The sequence below is a fragment of the Cupressus sempervirens genome, chromosome 11 (genome assembly GCF_028749045.1).
Source record: "Cupressus sempervirens isolate cs-2001-9-10 chromosome 11, ASM2874904v1, whole genome shotgun sequence".
NCBI lineage: Eukaryota > Viridiplantae > Streptophyta > Pinopsida > Cupressales > Cupressaceae > Cupressus > Cupressus sempervirens.
The window spans coordinates 123,389,863-123,409,712 of NC_143128.1; positions in this window are offsets into that span (position 1 = coordinate 123,389,863).

The following is a 19,850-nucleotide window of genomic DNA, read 5'->3' on the forward strand; positions in this document are numbered from 1 at the left end:
TCTTACCAAATGGTAATTTAATAGATGTCCACATGGATTTCTATTCATTCAGTACTATATCCAAAAAAGTATGCCTCTTAAAATAAGTCAAGACTATGGCACTCACTAAATCATCATATATTTGCACCTGCTAGCAGTGCCCATTTCCCATCCTTCCAGACACCAACTATTAAATGGGTCCTCAATCAATCTGTACGGGACCACTCTCCACTATCAAAAGATCATTAGAATTTTTTGAAATTATAATAGAAGTTATAAATTGGAGAACTATACTCAATACACTCAAACTAGAGATGAGCTATTTATTCAATAGGCAGGGACTCTAGCTCTTCCAGAGCTCTTGTTTAGTATTATTTTCCATCTTTTAGTCAAGGAAAAATCAAATGAAATATTTCCTGACTACATTGCTTAGGATTCTCGCTGCCCATGCCACGTCCAAGAGCTTCTTCACAATCCTACCATGGAAACCCCCAAAAGTTCCCTGTGTGAGTTGCATGGAGAAATAGAGGTCCAAGCTTTGAGAGTATCTCAAGGTCAAATTTGTACATTTTTTCTTAACAAAAAGAAAAAAAAATAGGTTGGGTTCTATAGTTGTTAATCATAGGTTAGTGGAAAATGTCACGTACAAATAATTGTTAACTGATAAAATAATATTTAAATATTATTAATTTATCTTATATTATATTTCGTAAAACAATTTTTAGAATTTTTAATTATTTTATATTTTTATCCATATTATTTTCCAATTTTTTAAAATATGTATTTTTATAAATTATTCATTGTTCAAATAGTATTATAAATCACATTTTGAAAATTTTAATATTACAATGTTAGTCATTAAAATTCAAAAACAAACAAAAAAAAGTACATGAAATATTAAATAGAGGGCAATATAATTTTTTAATACTAATAAAATAATATTTGTATTTTCCCTATTATTTTTCTATTCACTTAGGTAAACAAATAATGCAAAAAATAATACATTGATTTATAAAATGTAAGATGAAGCTCTAATAATAAATAACTACCCCAAATTCCAAACAAAAACATTAAATTAATAAAAGAATACTTGCATAAATATTCTTAGTGTGAAAGGGATTTTTTTGTTTCTTTTGTTTTTTTTTTCTATATTTTTCCTAATACTCTATTAATTATATAATTTATTTTTTTATTTAAAAAATTCTTAAGTAAACTTTAACAAGCCATTTTAATACCTTAAAATTAATTTTATAAATATATTATTTAGAATTTTATATATAAATAGACATATTGATAAGGACTCATAAATTATGTTAAAATATTTTAAAGGTTTTATAAAAATTATCTTAAACTTATGTTCACCTCTAGTAGCTATAGATTAGAGAGAGAAGCCACTTTATATTTTGGTACTTTTAATTGATTTTTTTTTTTTTAAAATTTACAAATATAACATATGACTAGATTAAGTTTAATCAAATGAAGTATAAAGTTTCCTAAGAGTAGATGACAACTAGGCTAGCCTAATAAATTTAAATTACTTATATATCAATCTATATCCAACAACGTCAAGTACCACCATTCTTATCAAACTAAATTTTGGGACATGATTCACAATAGAACAATCAAACAAAAAATAGAATTATAGTTACAAATTCATATAGAATTTTATACTTTTGATATCTAAAAAATGATATTATCTTTTACATTGTTTTTAATCTTACAAGTACCCTTGCACAAGGCAGGGACTCAAGCTCACACAAAGCTCTTGTTATGAAATAAGTGCACTACTATAATGCACTCTCAAATATTTTAACATTAAATTCACTTTGCATAGTAGTTAGTTAGATTCTCCTTTTCTAAATAAAAATCCAAATAAATTTTCACATTGCACCATCTTTTTAATATAATTTATATTGATAATTATAAATAAATCAATTTAATTTATTTTTCATGAAATGCACTCCATTATTTTACATTATAACAAAAACATTTTGAAAAAAGTTGGAAGAATGTCTGATAATTTTAACATTTAACTTTGTTGAATCATTTCATTTATGTTTCAAAATTTTAAGGAGATTGGAGTGTATTTGGATACTAAAATTATAAGATTGTGTATTTTGGTTTATACAATTCATTTATATTTCAAATTTTTTGGAGTGTATTTAGATACAAAATTTATAAGATTGTTTATTTTATTTTGTACAACATCATATACTTTGAATCTAAAAGAAGTATAACTAGCTCATACTTATCAATTTTATTTTATTTTTCATTATTACCATATGATTTTACCAACTTTAAATGTTATATGTCAAAATGGTATTTTTACTTCAATTTCTCAAGGACTCTAGAATATATAGTATAAAATTGTTAAGAATCTTTATGAAAAATAAAATTTATACTCTTGTAAGTTCAAATATCTAACAAAATAAAATTGTATTGAGTATGACCAAATTTATATAGTACAATTTATTTTTTACACTTTGAATAAGATTGCATATAAGTCTAGAATAAAATAACTTACAAATAGGAAAAATTCACATCGACCCAACATAACAATTTTAGAATTCAAATTGAGGCTTATTTAATGTGCATTATGACACCATTATTATCCACAATTTTAGTTATAGGATGATCAAAGAGATGAGAAGTAAGAGGTATATAAGATGATGAAGCATTTTTGGGAAACATTGATATAGGTAAAATTGAAACGTGGGGCCTTACCTTTATAATGGTCTCCATAGTCAAGTCCCTACAATGCCTTCACATTAACCATGCCTTCTCTCTTGAACACTATGTCGAAATGAAAAAGAATTTGTATAACATTATTAGAAAGAAAGAAGAGCCTCTCCAATAGTTGCTCTCACATGGTACTCAAGTATTTTATGTCTACCACACAACCACTTTGATAGTTTTATGGTTCATATCATTACTTCATTTACCTTTAGCATATTTCAACTTCTAACACTTTTTAATTTTACATTTTCTATAGGTTCAATCTAGTGGTCAAGATGAAGAAAGCAGATGAATTATAGTGTTTCAAACATTTCATTGCTACATTTTTCTTGATTAATCTACTAGCTTAACATTTTATTACAAAACTATAATTTAAATTCATCATGATTAGATAATGCTCTCTAAAATACTACTTTTTGTAGTAAAAGTTTAGTGTATAATGACACTTTAATAAATTCATTCAATTTTACAAACCTTCAAATTAACATGTACATTAAATTCAACATAATTAGGTTTTGTTTTCAATTAGGATAACCTTTTTAGACTACAAACACACTTCACATTTCAATCACCAAAATATTCTTTGTTTGCAGCTATATTTCCTCTGCTTCAAGAATTGAGTTGGATATATGCAATAAGTCATTCGAAAGAGGAATATTAAGGTTTTTCATCTTTGTTGATTTATAGACTCAAGTATTTTTGTGTTGTTTGTTGTTTTAGAATGTTAAATTGGGCTATGTAAGATGTATGTTCCTTGCTCCTACAATTTGATTCATTTCATCTCTTTTATGTTCTATATCTCACTTCTATTCTTCGTGGATACTAATGGTGGAATGTGTAAAACTAAAATTCATTTAGTTTGTAACTATTCAAACAAAATGAAAATGGAAAATACTATTCTTTCTTTATGCAAGATTCAAGTTAATTTCCATTCGTTGTTGGTCAAAAAGTAACTTTTGCTTCCTACTTTCTTCCTTTTGTGCCTCTTATATATGATTTTAAATATACACCATTTCTAATGTGTTGGAATTGATTGAAATGGAACAAGCAACACTTACAAAATATTATATTTTGGTAAATGTTACTTTCACTTCTATGACCTATTGACATACCCCTTGCACCTTTTCTCGGTGCAAACTTGCTAGTTTATTTATGATTTCTACAATAGGCAAGGATGACTCCTCAAACATAAATTTTGTTTATTAAAGCATTTTAGTTATAAAAGTATTGATATTTTATGTTTTGGGTCTTCTACATTAAAAATCAACATTTTTCTCATTTCCTTATCATGAAAATAATGTAGCAATTGATTTTGCTAGGGTTTGAAAGTTGAATAAACAATTCTATTTTTAGAAAAACATAGTACATTTGTAAAAAAAATTTTAAATTGTAGATTACATTTACATTATCATGGAATATTTATTCTAATTTTGTGCAATAGAATGATAAGGCGTCTTTCTATACATGCGTGCACACACACACACACACACACACACACACACACACACACACACACACACACACACACACACACACACACACACACACACACACACACACACACACACACATAGAGTTAATAATTATACAAATTTTCCATGATAATAATAGTATAGGATAAATATCAAATGTTTAAGGTCAATAGGACATTGAAATATTTGATTTCATTGATTGGGAATAATCCAATGGAACTCTAAATCATTAACACTCCCTGTTAGCTAGGGACACCAGTACATTTGGGATCATTTTTTGACCTTTATTGGTCAAATTTTTGATGTAATTTTTGACCAAATTTTTACCAAACTCGACCAACCCATTGATCTCTATTTTTTTAGTCAGAATTTTGACCAATCTATTGGTTGAAAATATTTTAGAGCATTTGTGAGAGTTCAACCAAGAATTGGTCAAAATTTTGACCAACAAAGGTATTCAAAAATTAAGCGTTGGTGGAAATTTCAACCAATTATGGTGGAAATTAAAACTAAAAAAGGTAGAAAAATAATCAGGCATTGGTGGAAATTTCAACCAACAAAGGTAGAAAAAAATATAGACGTTGGTGGAAATTTCGACCAATGAAGGTGGAAATTTTGACCAACAAAGGTGGAAAAAGATATAGGCGTTGGTGGAAATTTTGACCAATGAAGGTGGGAAAAAATTTAGGCATTGGTGGAAATTTCCACCAATGAAGGTAGAAAAAACCCAGGCGCTGGTGCAAATTTCAACCAATGAAGGCAGAAATTTCCACCAACAGCTAGGTGTAAATTTTTTTTCAGGCATTCTATAAAACAGTTCACATGCCTTGCCTATGATATGACATTTTGCATGCATTCTACACTATCTCATCCGGCTAATGATGGATTACGTAGAGTGATTTGAAAAAATGATTCTAGAAAACACAAACAATCAAATCCAAAATGAACTTGCACTACAAATGGATTGTAGAAATCTAATATTGTTAATTTTGCATGCATGTCTACCAGGACAAATATATGTTTAAGTTGTGATTGTCCTAGTAGACATGCATGCAATTTTACCAATATCAAATTTCCATAATCCATTTGTAGTGCAAGTTCATTTTGGATTTGATTATGTGTTTTTTAGCATTATGGTTTCAGATCACTCTACGTAATCCATCATTAGCCGAATGAGGGAGATTGCAGGATGCATGCAAAACATCATATCATAGGCAAGGCATGTGAACTATTTTATAGAATGCCTGAAAAACACTAACAATAACTAATATGAAGAATGTATAATTATTTATATGATTGAGACAAATCATGTACATTGTATGAAGATAGTCCATGGCTGACAGGGCCCACCAAAAGATAAAACATATGATAAAAATAATTATTTTCATATTTTTAACATATGAGGTACACGTATAACATGACTTATTAAATTTCAAAATTCAACTAAGTTCAGTTAATTTCCACAGGGATTGTCCCCATTTAATGGTGAACGTTTTGCCACATTTCAAACCTTTTGATTATATAAAGAAATGGATAGCATGAAAAATGTCAAGCCATTTATTTACTTGATATATAATGTGAATAGAACTATTATGTTGCTCAACAACCACCAAATAAAATTACATCATGTACCCAAATAGGGATGGATGGAATGTTGGAACTCACCTCCAACTAACTTCTATCACCATCTCTCTATATTATAAGTTATAGTGGTGCTTTAGATTTGCTCTATTCCATCATACACTTTACCATAGTCCATATCAACAAGGTTAGAGAGATCAGTTTCATTTGACTGGTATGTGGAAGACCTTGATGTTGACAAGTTGTGTGATTCACATGTAGTGGAAGGTGTTTTAGCCCCTTGGAAGGAAGCTTCATCTCTTTTACTAGCTTCTTTATTTTTACTTGGAGAAGCATATTGCTTTGAGTTGTCCCCATGGCTCCTTACAGATTATGCCAAGAGTGTCCTTGCTATTTTATTCTACCATAACATAATCTTCACAAAGTATTAGAATTGTCTCTAGATGAAAAGAAACTATAGAGGCTTAATTGACATGTGATCTTAGTTAATGTATTATCTCGCAATCAACTGGACGATGAGCTTCCTTGGAGCACTGAAGAGGTTTTAGTCAAAATTTTAAACTATTTAAGTTTCAATACAATATATTAAAATCAAGAACAATCTGTTGGAAAAAAAAAGCATTTTCCAGAAGAACTATTAATAAGCATAATATATCATAACTTACACTATAGCAAAAGATGTGTGAAAATTTGCAAGTGATATCATAGCACCCACTTCCAATTATGAAGTCAACACCATACCCATAGCTAGGAGCTGGACACCATATGCTCTACAAGTACATCCAAATAATAGTTTTAAGCAAATAACTTATTTCATACTCTCTACTAACCCCAAAAAGTACTTTGGAGATGGAGTAAAGATAAATCTATTAATAACAAACACAAGACCACAATGCAGAGAAAGTTCTAAATTGATAAGCAATAAAACATTTAGCACAAAAGGAAAAGATACTCTAAATTATGTAAACAACCAAGAAATTTTTTTTTTGTAAATTTCGTCCTTAAGGAAAATCATGAATTTAGATGAAATTTTAGTTGCTTTTCTTGTTTGGCTCTACCAAGATCTAGGAATAATGGTGTAAAATAATCATTTAGTTTATTTGTTATTAACTATGTCATGGTTAGTCTATAGTACCATGCGGAAATAGGTTAAGGCCAAAATCATATTGTGAATAGTAGAAATGGGACATTATATTTTCCAAGTGAACACATTACAATTGGAATTAACTATTGCTTTTTAATAACTATTGAGGCCTGGAACAGGTCTCCCCTTCTACTTTCTTTTTCTTCCAAAAGTAGTCAAAGTGAGCACTTCCTCTTCTAGCATAGCTTTAATTCATCTTTTTAGAATAATGTTGAGATTATATATGTCCATGACATTAGTTTTTTTTGTTGTCATGTCAAGGCCGTTGCATGAGAAAATAAAGGGAGTTGGCTTTTTTGAGTGGGGAAGTTGTCTCATGGAACTGTACAGAGGAACAAAGAAGATAGAGAAACTTATAATTGTACTTATCAAACAATATCTTTGTATGGACACTAAATGTTTTCATATCACCACAAGTGAAGATGATATCATTATGTGCTCCTTGCCTTTACGAATGGGGACAAAGGTTATATTGGTTAAAGGCAAGGTGATAAAGGTGTTCTTTGTGTGAATACTCTCAAATAAGCTTTAAACATGCTCACACCTAGAAGCTATAGTTTCAGGACAAAATAAGGTTAGTCTCCTTCTTTCACCTACTTGAGGTCTCCCCTAGAATTATCACCATGTCATTTCCTGTACTCTATCCTCATTTAGTGGCTACTAATCTGGAAAATCTGAGGTGCACATACTTCGTATAGTTTAGAGGAAGTATAAAGTATTGCTGATTCGAGATTTTTGTTGGGTTGTTTAAAAAGAACATTGTGGATTTTGAAGATTTAGAATCTAGAGTATGAAATTGTAGGCAGAGGCAGACTAGGTGCATTTGAATTTTTTCTAAAGCATGTATAATGGAGAACTTAATGGTGCATCCATACATCAAGTATATGTTAAAAATATCAAGTTTAAGAACTCTTATTTTGCAATGAACATTCTCTCAAGTATAACTATGGATAAATTCATATTAAGAGACTTCATACTAATTTATAGCATAAAGGATAGCAAATGATTTGATGTATTAATATCCTCTAATCTATTTTATCATGACATTCTATACAACTAGGATTTAAAAAGAAAAAAATGTATGCTAACCTCATGGTTGACACTGACAAGAGGAGCGGCATGAGTTGATGTTCTTTTTCATGTAATAGGAGACCCTGTAGTAATGGAATCATGTTTCCCTAGCACACGATCCAATTCATCATTCAATGCAAGACCTTGACCAAGAAGCTCCTCATTCCATGACATCCATCTTATTCCATGACATGCACCCTCCCATCGACATATCCAATTCAAATCCTTGTTCCTAAAGAACACAAACATTGAATAGCAATAGATGAATGCATGAATTCCTAAATACGATTACCCTAGTAATCCCACTGCACAAGCAATCCATTTACATGTCCAATCCAAATCATTTGATTTCTCAATGCGACTAAAGCTTTTGTTATTTTTATATCACCTTCAATTTGAGATCATCTTGTAGCATGCCTAACAGCATCAGCAACCTCCAAAACAAGATTTTTTGAGCGCTGGAAAATGCTCAAGGCACCCTTTGTCTTTTCCTTCAGAGAAAATTTAGCAACCTTTATATTAATCTCATCTTTAGATTGAAATTTCTTTGTTAAAGAAATGTCTTTGCTACAAAACTCTACATTTGTTACAAATATTTTGAGAACATCCCTTGTCTGGGTATCCCTGTCAGATAAAACAATACAATTGAATATTAACATCACCAAAAATAAGTGGAATAATGCTCCAACTAAAACAAACATTTTCAAGCTGAATATGCTAGGTAATGACACTAGTCTGAGTATGGCATTGATCTACTAAAGGAGAGAATCCTAAAGAAGAATCCTAAAACATGTAGGAAGTACACCCCAATTTGGAGGAAGCCAATTTAGATGTATTCCTTCCAAGGCTACTCTATGTGCTGGAGGTATTAAGGAATCAAGTAGAATTAATAAAACAAAGGAATGTGTCATTTTTTTTAAGGCTGCACACTATGGGAAGAGAAAATATTCTTGCAACATGGTGCAGGATAGTCATGTGAACATAAGCAATAGTGTAGATCTACTACAAGCTTATGATAATTTAAACACATGCTAAACCTTGAATAGGCAACACAAATACCAGTCATTTACCTCTTTAGTTGAAGAAGTCCTTTGATAGGATGCCCATTTAACTGTTATAACTTTATCATCCAGCTTAAATTTTGAAGACAACATGTTCTTCATTGCCTTTTCAGCACATGCTTTATAATAATATTTGGCGAAGGCAAAGCCTTGGTTCCTTGTTGAGTCCTTTGGATCCTAATGTTAACACAAAAGATATGTAACCTAAATACAAATAGGAAAGGAGGAAAGAAGAAGGGAAAAAAGATAATTTGACTGTAATAGTGTTACACACATAAAACAAAATAACTAGAGCTCATCATAGTATTTCCATTCTCACACCTTTATCAGCAAACTTCTAGTATTTGGAACATCTCTAGTAGTTTGATTAAACATAATTGACAAAATCTATCCCATGTGCACTCTGTTAGTCTAATTTTTTATGTATAAATTCTCCTTTGATCATCTTAAAGAAAAAAATCAGTTGTGAGTTCTTCGGTAAGATCCTAGTGTTTTGAGTCTTGGTCATTTTTCCTTAATACTTTTCAAATCCATGTAAAACCCTAGGTCTTGTTTTCAAGTCTTGCCTTGGCATAGAAAATCTGTTCTCTTCTCACCTGTTTTGAAGTGTTGATTAAATCTTTCAAATTTTCTTGTTTCGATGTTGGATCTTGTTAAAATCTACAATTGTCACATACTCGCCATGGAAAGTTGCATGGTTTTTTCCCATAGCGACTTGGCAACTATCAAAGAATCTCATTGCGACAATCAAAACTAAGTCAGGTGCCGAAAAAGGGCATTTTGCGGTCACGTGTTTTTATCCCAGAAATGTTAGTGTTGAAAGGGATGCACAAGGAGGATTTCGTCAATGATGTCACATGAATTGAAATTTTCTCTGATGACTTGCTAAGTTGCTATCAAAAAATCCATGCGATCCGCCGATAGTGACATAGTGAGTGCCCAGATTTCAAAGAAAGCGGTAATTGTTGATCATAGAAGCTCCGTTATCAGTTCATGAGTACGCAAGCATCGACTACAGTGCAACATATTTGCACTGGGTCAGACATGATTGCTCTGCAGGATAAATAACTAACAATACTTTTGATGTCTAATTAACCCTGTGCCAATTTTGAATTTGTAACAATATATATTAACTTTAAGTTGGATAAATATAATATGTTTATTATTTTAAACTAATCTATTTACTTAAATGATATTTTTTTGATTTTTATGTTAATAATTTTAAAGTTAAATTTTTTTAATAAAAAATAAAAAATTTACCATTTTATTTTATTCATTGATATCTCTTTTAAAAATTTATAAATATTGATATTTATATATGAATACATTATTATTTTTTAATTCTAATTTGAAATAATTAATTATAAACTTAAAAATCAATATATTTGATTATAACTATTTGGATGTATGCCTATTTACAATTTTCAACATAGTTTAATTTAGTTTTCCATAATTATATAATTTTCAAAATAGTTTAATTTAGTTTCTCATCTAACAAATTTCATTGTCATATTAATTGCTACGTCATTCATGTATTTATATGTACATATGAATACATGTATAACTCTATCAAATAAATATTTATTTATAATTTATTAATAAAGAAATATGATATCAATAGTTATTTATATTTTTTAAATAATTGAACATTTGTTTCTATCTAACACATTCATTATGCGGAGAGGCGTTCTATACAATGGCAATACAAATGCCCAGCACGAGAATATGCCAAGATTCCTTGTCAATAAAAAAGAAAATGGAGTAGTTACAAACATTTATTTTAAATAAAAAACATTCCCAAAATGATAGGTGGCCAACGTAAAATACAATAAAAAGCATTCCCGAAATAATAGCTGGCAGAAAAAAGAACAAGCCAAATAGAACCCAGAATAATAGGGTCTGAAAAAATATATTCCCGAAATAATAGGGTGACATATGGCCATCCCAAAATAATAGTGTGACACATAGCCATCCTGAAATTATAGGCCCCAAAATAATAGGATGGCATATGGTTGTCTCGAAATAATAGGGCCCGAAATATTAGGGTGGCAAATGACTATACCAATATAAAAAAGTTGAAATAATAAGACCCTAAATTTTTTGAAAAAATTAAAAATAATAAATCTAACTTAGAAATAGATTTTAAAAAATATGTTCTTAATTGTTATAAATACTACATAAAAGTAATTGTTATAAAATAATATATATACTTCAATGATACTATTATAATATTATTCATAAAAATATGTAATATAGAATTTTAGCTGGATATTTTTTTTATATAAAAGATTGAATGGGAATAAAACTTTTATAAATTAATTAATTTAAAGTTTAACCTATATTGAAGACTATTACGTCATTTAAACTTTTATAAATAAATAAATTATAATAAATTTAAAAAAAAGAAAAAAGAATAAAAATTAAAATTAAAAAATAAAACAAAATAAAAAATAAAAAATAATATAAAAAATTTAGAAAAATAAAGCAAAATAAAAAACAAAATACAGTATATAATTTAAAGGCAACCGCAGGGGTTTACCCTCCACGCGGCGGGTAGCGATAGACTATCACTGCTGACAATGACAATAACTTCTGCCATTGACATATAATCTAAAAAATAGTATTCTTCTATTAGTGTAATATATTACTGCTTAAAATTTAAAGTTACAAAACATGCATTATGAGAATCCATCCACCTACTACTACATTCATCAAATTGAAAATGGTTATATATTTTATACAATGTTAAGGAGGGGGGAGGGGCGGCAATAGAAGTGGAGAGAGAGGAGACATAAGTAAAGAAATAGGGTGTAGGAGGGTTCAGAGAGAGAGGCAGAGGTAGATAGATGGGGGGGTGGGAAAGGTGAGAGATAGAGAGAGAGAGAGAGAGAGAGAGAGAGAGAGAGAGAGAGAGGATAGATAAGTAAAGAATTAGGGCGTAGGAGGGTTCAAAGAGAGGCTGAGGTAGAGGGATGGGTCATTTGGAAGGGGGGAGAGAGAGAGAGAGAGAGAGAGAGAGAGAGAGAGAGAGAGAGAGAGAGAGAGAGAGAGAGAGAGAGAGATAAGTAAAGAATTAGGCCATAGGAGGGTTTAGGGAGAGAGGCTAAGATAGAGGGATGGGTTGGTTGGCAAGGGGGGGAGAGAGAGAAAGAGAGAGGGGGAGGGAGTCAAGGAGGGGGAGGGAGAGAGAGAGAGAGAGAGAGAGAGAGAGAGAGAGAGAGAGAGAGAGAGAGAGAGAGAGAGAGAGAGAATATGGGGGTTGGAGGGTAGAGAGGGAGGGTGGGAGGGAGGGAGAGAGAGATGGTGGATAGGGGAAAAATAGAAGTGGAGAGAGATGATGGGTGGGGGAGAAATGGAAGTGGAGAGAGGAGAGATAATTCTAACCCTAGCTCTAACCCTAGCCCTAACCCTAACCTTAACTTTGACTCAAACCCTTACCCTAACCTTAACACTGATGTAACTCTATATACAACCCTAACTCTAAATATAAACCTAACCTTAACCATCACCCTAAAACTAACCCTTTTTCTACCCCTTTATCTAACCCTAATCGCAACCCTAACTTGAACACTAACTCTAGCCCTTATTCAAGCTCCAATTCTAACTCTACCTCTAACTCAAACCCTAACTATAATTCTAATCCTAACCCTAACTATATTTGTAACCTAAAACCTTGTTCTTAACCTTGCACTTACCTTAACCCTAACCCTAACTCTAATTCTAACCTTAACTATATTTGTAACCCTAATCCTAACATTAACTCTAACTCTAATTCTAAGCCTTACCCTAACTAAAATTACCTATTAAAAAATTACACACACACACACACACACATATGTATATATATATATATATGTATACATATATATATGTATATATATATATATATATATATGTATATATATATATATATATATACATATATATATATATATATATATACACATATATATACATATATATATATATATACATACATACATATATATATATATATATATATACATACATACATATATATATATATATATACATATATATATATATATATATATATATATATATATATATATATATATATATATATATATATATATATATGTATGTATGTATGTATGTAATTTTATTGGAGTCTTAATTTTAAAAATATATCAAAATATATAAATGCTTAAAAAGGTCAAATATAAACATATATAGATAATGATATATTTTGATAAAAATAGTTTAAAACTACTTTTTTTAAAGGAAATTTTAATTTTTTAAATTTATGATATAATTCTCAATATTTTGATACATAGTTGATTAGACATCAAAAGTACTATCAATTATCTACAGAGCAGTCACATCATGGCATGGATGGACAGCCTAGCCTGGTGCAAATATGTTATATTCAAGTACAATAATATTTCTATTCACATTATATGTCAACTAAATAATGATTTCTTGTATATCAAAAGATGGTGCCAAGTATGTGTGACCATCCTCTATAATGCAAGTTTTAATTATCAATAAATGTGTCCTATTCTCCAGCGCCAAATTTTGACTTGCCTAGAATGTCGCTATCTCACTAGCCGAGAAGTAGTTGTTTCTCCTGGTAGCAAGGTAGCGACTAGTCAAAAAGCTGTGATAGGTTGGAAGCTTTAACTAAAGTGGGCCCTAAGAAAGTGATTTTTCATAAGGAATTTGTGTAGGTTAATGCCACAATGGCATCCTATTCAGCACGTGTAAGCTAAAAGTTCTTGATTCCACTAGAGTTCGCTATCTCGCTAGCTGAGAAGTCAATATTTTCCTAGTAGTGAGGTAGCGACTCAACTGAAAATGACAAAAATAGTAGGGTCTATGAGAGGTGATGAAATTTGGTATTAAGTATATACACCAACATGTAAGACAACTCAGTGAGAGTGATACTTTAGACCCACTCCCCATGGATAAAACAAGTAAATGATTCTGAGTCATCAAATCAACTCGAATCAAGGGTTATCACTAACTCGCTATGGAAAAATGTCTGAAGGTTTTGCATAGAAAGGTAGCAATTGAAGGACCCACCATTTTTTTCTAACATGCTATATCAAATGTTTGCTGCAAGATCATAACAGAATACATGGTTATCGCTAACTTGCTATCAAAGGGTGCTCGAAGGATATGTATAGCGAGGTAGCAAGGTGATGACACACGTCCCTAGTTATCAATGGAAAATATTAGAGGAAAGGTATAGGTGGAATTATTTTATTGGGTTGACAGCCAGTGTGTTAAGAAGAAATGTGAGTTAGCCCAGTTCTCTTTTTGTGCTCGTAGGATTTTTTGGAAATCGACAGCATAGATTTAAAAGAAAGTATGGTGCTTCTTTGTTGTGCAATTTGGTGCATTTATGATGAATGAAGACTTTGCATGTGAGAGAAAATAGAGTATGATCCAGGAGATTTTATCATTGCTAGTCTCATCAAACAAATTTTTTCACATCTTCTGAGCACAGCATCCTATTGATTGTATTGAGCCTGATAAAGAGATGAAGCAATTCCTCAGTTGTTTGAAGAGCAGTTACAAAAGATTCAGAGAAGAACGAGTTTGGCCATCAAGTGAGTACTCATATTATAACCTCTCTAGCATTCCAGTTCTTTCATTACAGTCCAAATGCCTTCTAAGAAAGAATTTTCTAGGCAAGTTAACTATATGGATAGGAATGTTCATGATGACTTGCTAGAGTTACTCCCACAATCCACTACTGAGCCTAGGTTAAGGATTTCAGATGCCCTCTATGATAAAGGAAATTGTGTTAGGGATGCAACTACTACACAAACTGGTCTTGTTTTGTTTAAAAAAAGGTTTTCAAAGAGGAATTTATTTGCCCCGCATGCTAATGTTTGGAATTTTGGTTTGAGGAAATTGGTAGTTCTAATTGATTTCATGGATTATGATTTGCTTGAAGCCATTGCTAAGAAATATGACCAGTCTATTCAGGTAGTAAGAAGAACTGATGGAATGCTTCTAATCTCAATTAGTTTAGAGGAGAATAGGGAGGTTTTCAAATTAGAACTCTTGTCAGACTACCATGTGCCCATTAGTTTATTGGAATTGGAAAATGAGTACAAAGCAAAGAAGGATGAAATTAGGAAGGGTGCATTGAGGGCACATACTGGCACAATAGGATCTTTTCCAGTAATCACTGCAGCTTCTAGGAAACCTTTTAAGAGGAATCTTTTCACATCCTAGGCTGTAGAAATATACATGACTCTGTGTCATGTTCTTGGTGAAGATGAGTAGGATTTCATGCCCATCAGCCTCATGTATATGATGATTCAAATTGCTTCTTTTGGTATAGATGTTATTTTAGATTTTGCTTCCTTTTTGGCTGAAGAAATTCATGATAGTATGGTGGGAATTGTAAAAGGGAAGGTGCATAAAACCTTTGGGCATTACTCTTTATTGATGCATATGTTCTTGTTCAAAGGGGTGACCAATTTTGCTACAGAGATGGAATTGAACAGAGAAGAGAATGGGGAAGTGTTTCTAGTCCAATTATGGAGTGCAGATATGACTTGGGATGTCAAAAATTCTAGTTATGTCTGGTTTGATAGATTTTTTGCATCCAGATTAAGGTGCCTCATTTCAATTGAAAATTCCAGGATCCCGAGGGCATTGATGAATCTCATCAGGCTCATGGATAATCTCCATAATTTAGAAGTATCATACAATTAGGGAGATATCATTCCTTACCTTGTTTCCACTATATTTAAAATTTATGGTTACAAGGGTACACCTCATGTGTTGCCCTACCAAGTACCTTTGAAAGTTGGAGTGGCTGAGATTTTTTGGTAGCTAGGAGGTTTGGAGGAGTCTTACTTATTGAAGAGATCACTGGGGTCAATATTTCCTACATGCACAGTTGCTCATCAATTTGTGATTACAAAAGGGGGATGGCTCTTTCTATATAAGTTTTTAGATCAGTACAAAATGGCTATCTCCCATTACCATTTTTGTGATACTGAAGATTTTTACAATCAAGCCTTAAGATACAAGATTAAATTGGGAAGTATCAAACATGATTCATACTATCCAGAGGAAATTATAAGGAATGAATTCTCCTTGTAGGAGCAAGAGACCAAAAAGGAAAAATGAAGAGTCTACTCTCGAGTTTTAGAATTTATTCATTGTTTTGATTAGAAATATAATCCTCTAGATAATGCTGGTACAGAGGCTGATAAGATAAATAAGTTCATGAATACTTTCCCTGAAATAATGGAAGCCATGAATGAAAAGAAGAAATTTTTTATTGATTCATTCCTAGACAAGGCCAAAGAGATTATGAGAAAGCTGGTTTTTACTTCAAAAGTAGGAGTTCGTGAAATAATTATTCAAAAGAGACCAAGATACACTGCAATTCAAAATAAAAAGGTTCCTATAGATAAGGGAAAGTAGATAGTGGAATTCACTAGTGAAATCCTGAAAGAAAGACCTCTTGAGCCATCCCTAAAGAGAAGAAAATACATAAGAGAAGAGGGGTCAGATGACCAAGAGTATTCACCTGCCCAATCCCCTTTGAGGATCAGAGAAGAACAACTCACCAGTGAACAGGTGGAGCAAATAGGGTTAGAAGGAGTTATTTTTATTACCCAAGTAGAAATTGATGAGGGTACCCTTCAAGAGCCTTCCCCACCCAGTTTGAATTTGACTATAGAGGCAAGGAATTGGACCTTGTACTAGAGAAGGTAAGTAATCAATTTCTTTCTGATGATAATTTTGTAAAATCTAGAGCTTTCCATCAGTTTTCCTAGATAGTGAACATGAAAATTTTTGAGGAAAGATGCACAAAATTGAAAGTAGAGCATCCAGAGATTCATGGAGCTTCTATCCAAGGCCATGTAAAAGAAGAAATGACAAAAGAATTCTAGAATATGAGCCCTGAAGAGGGAAGGCAGATGGTGAAAGCATCAAATATCTTGTTGTTTCCCAATTGGGATATTGCTAATCCTTTAGTCTTTAATTCTATTTCCAATAGAATAAATATCTAGGATCAAGACAAAGAAATCTTGTAGGGCACTGCCTTTATTCAGGGTCACGTTGCATTAGTCAGTTGGTCTTTAAGGAGAGGGTCTAGAGCTATGACATAGCCAGATGAATCTGGATTACAAGGAAGCATAATTGTAAGAAGAGTTGATGATACCTCACATGTACAGGTAGCACATATGGGTGTGGATCATTCTCAATTTACTTTGGCAACTGCAGAAAAAGAGAAACATAAAATGCTTGAATTATAGAGTAAGTATGAGAGGGTTGTAGAAGCATACAATCAAGGGGTTAAAAGAAGGAAAGAATTGGAAAGAAAATTTTTAAAAGGAACCTCCAGGCCTAGAATTGCATATCCCCCAAGGCCATTCATAGAACCTTTTACGTTAACCCCAATTGTTGATATACCAAACACCCCTTAAAGACCTTAGTTTTACAACGTAGAGGATTTTGAAGAAGAAAAGAGTAAACTATATGCACTACATGTAGAGTTAAATAACGAATATGAAGAAAAGTTGAGACATGGTGTCATGTACGTGGTGGATAGGGTGGAATGGTCATCCTTTTCTGATTTATTAGCAAGGATAGCAACTACTAGGGATGAGATGAAAAGAAAAGAGGTTGTATTCAAACCCTTGGTACAAAAATGGAGGGAAAGGAGCAATGACATCACTTTAATGTATATGTCTATCATAAGCTTGACTTGTCATCAGGTAGAAAAGGTTTTTGATTTGTTAAATAAATTACAAGATTTTGATGAAAAACAAGACTCCTTTCTCAGAAGGTTGACAAATTGTTTCTCTAAATATTTGACTAGAAAATTCAATTTATTCCCATGTGCTCTAAAAAGTATTCATAGAATAAAGGAAAAGGAGGAGTGGAAAAAGGAATTGGATGACATTTTATGTGGGAGATTAAACATAATTATTAATGAAAAAGGGTATTTGTTGTGGGAAATAACAAATGAAGAGCTGGAAAAGGTACAAATCTTCTACAATGATATCAGAAAAGATCTTGTTGATTTGGAGGCAATGGAAAATTTCTTGATAGACATGCATCGGGAAGTTTTGAATTTTGATTGGCCAAATGATACTATTTTTTGTGAGTGGAAAGATAAAATCATGCATTTGGAGCAACCTATAGGAGGTGATAGAAAAGAAGATAGTACTAAGGTAACTATCACCCTCATGGTTGATGAAAAAGATAAGGAAGATCCACAACTTTGAGTAAGCATGCAGGCAACTAAAGATGATTCATCTCTAAAAAATTTGAAGGCCACTTACTCTGATGATTTGGAGTAAATCAAGAATCATGTACATGCTATTGTCTTAAAAATAGAAGGGGACCCACCAAAATGAGCTTCTCCATGTCAAGGTCATTTTTGTTATTCAAATAGTTTTGGCTTTTTGTGATAGGTTGTTTTCTTTTAGGCAAAGGACACCTGTCAGTCATAATTGCCCTTTGCTTGTTGCAACTCAGGTTATATAAATGAGTTTTCAAGGCATTGTGATGGTCCAAATTCTAATACTTTTTGGAGTGTCAAGAAATAATATAGATGGTCTTGTGTTGATGAAGCTATTTTGGTTTACATCCTTCCATGGTTTTCTGATGTATAGAATTAAAAGAATTAGTTACATATTCTGAGTTTTCTTTGAAGTCTATTGGTCCTTGTATTAGTCATTTTGAAAGGATAATACAAAAGGGTATTTGCAAAATATTCTGTGTCACTACTTTCTATCTCCAGTTTATGAGTTTATTTGTTTTGAAGTCATTTGAACAAGTTTTGAGTGGGTGAATGCAATCTGGATGGATAGTATATTGAATCTATTATTTCTTTTAATTCAATGAATTATGTAAATGCTTCAACTTATCAGTAAAATTCATAAGTTCATGAAAGGGATCTTATAAGAAGGGAAAGAAGTGATTATTATTGATAAATACATTCACAAGTGGTTTGTATTAGATCTCCTGCCAATAGTTTGAAGTTTTGCCCAATGGATAAGCCACTGGTTTTGGAATTCATAAGTTCTTTGAAGAAGTGGATTGTAAATTCTACATGCCAAATTATTTCGAAAATCAAAGTCATTTTCATTAAAGATTACATTGCTGGTCAATCACTCATCTACATTTTCTTTCTGAGTTATAAGTAGCTGCTATTGCCAGGAATTATTGTAGATCTAAGGAGAATTGTGACCAAAATCTACTTAAAAGAGGATATGTATTAAATATGAAATATCAATTAATGGATAAAGTTGCAAGTACAATAGGAATGGAAGATGAGAATCATAATGAAACTAAGATAAGTTCCATATAGCAATATCTTGATCAGGTATCCTCAGGTATACCCACCTTGGTTTAGTAGGACCTAAAGAGTAGGAAACCATCTTTGGTTTCATTGAAGTTGGTTCGAAGTTGTAAATTCATATAGCTGTGACTAGGACTTAGCTAATCCTTAGGTTATAGGCTTTTTCCACTAAGATATTGGGCATTTTTTTTTCTAGTAGTTTAAGAACTCCAACGTACTCTGTTACTATACTCAACCATGGAGGTAATAATGCTCTAGGGTTGGATATAGGTTTAGTGGAAAATGGATCCAAAGACTAGTTAGTTCAAGTTTGGAAAAAATCATTGAAAGAATGACAATAAAAAACATGATCTACTAAGTAAGGATCCAATCAAAACTCATGAATGGAAATTAGTTAAAAAAAACATTTAAAAAAATGATGGACAACTCAGCAAGAACAAAAACCGTAATCCTCATCCAGAACTTCTATTGCATTCACAACTAAGCACATCTAGGGT